Consider the following 1,115-nt stretch of genomic DNA (forward strand, 5'->3'; position numbering starts at 1 on the left):
AAGTTGTCAACTCTTTAGGAAGGAAAGCTTTACAATTACTACACTCTCGGAGAATTTCATTGCATTGGTTTGTTGTGTGTCCCTGTTTGAGACACTTCTGACACTGGATAGGCTTAGGTTTGTATTCCTTGTGTGGTTTGATTTGCCCAAATAGGAATAATTTTTCTAGGATATTAATTTTTTCCTTCAGTGTGAATAAGAAGGATGTACTAGTTTTTAGGCCATTAGAGTTAGGTTTGCCAAGTTGGGTAACATCCTCAACTAGGATTGTGTTTCCAGCCCTATCTGAGAGCCCTTCTTTTAACTCCTGAGTGGATATCTCTGGGGGAAAATTATAAACTACTATTTTTGTTGGTGATTGTTTTGGGTTCCAATTAGATGCAATAATTGTCGTATTCAGAAGGGATTTTAGGTTAATTATTGTATCTGCTGATTTCTGATCTTCTACAGCTATTAGCAGAGATCCATCACGGTTAATATTAAGAGAGAACATTTATTTTAGCAATTTAAAAATTGCAACTCTTATTGCAGTTATCATTTTTATTTCAAAGGGTGTAGTGGGAGTGATTTTAAGTTAAAATCCTAAGTTTTTGGAGGAAGGATCTAGTGCAGGGAGAGGGGAACTGCTTTTGGTTAGGGAGATTGTTTTCCTCGTTTTAAAGCTTCTAGAGTGCACCTTCTGAAACCCATTATCATCCTTTATGGTGAAGTTAGCCCCTAAACTTATCATTGTCCTATTCTCCGAATTGGAGCTATCATTTGAACTTCGAAGTGGTGTGCTTGACCAGCAAAGATGGGTATCTTTCACTATGGCACTTTCACTGGAATTTGATTTGGGATCTGGGGGGACCTTTTTTTTGGAGGACTTCTAAACATTGCCTATTGGAAAAAGCTTTAAAAAAAAAACAAAAAAAACTAAAACAAGAAGGGAAAATAGAATGATATCAAACCGTGTGCACTATACTATGGAGAGGAGAAACACCACAGTATGGCTCTGAGGATGAGTTGAGAAGGATTGGTTTGGTACAACTGCTGATTAGAAGCGATAATAATTCACAAGAAAATTTATTTTAATTTTCTTACAGAGTTGCTGCTGTTGCTGTTGAACTTATTTT

The sequence above is a fragment of the Artemia sp. Qi Xiang Cuo genome, chromosome 9, assembly GCF_049724085.1.
Source record: "Artemia sp. Qi Xiang Cuo chromosome 9, ASM4972408v1, whole genome shotgun sequence".
Taxonomy (NCBI): Eukaryota; Metazoa; Arthropoda; class Branchiopoda; order Anostraca; family Artemiidae; genus Artemia; species Artemia sp. Qi Xiang Cuo.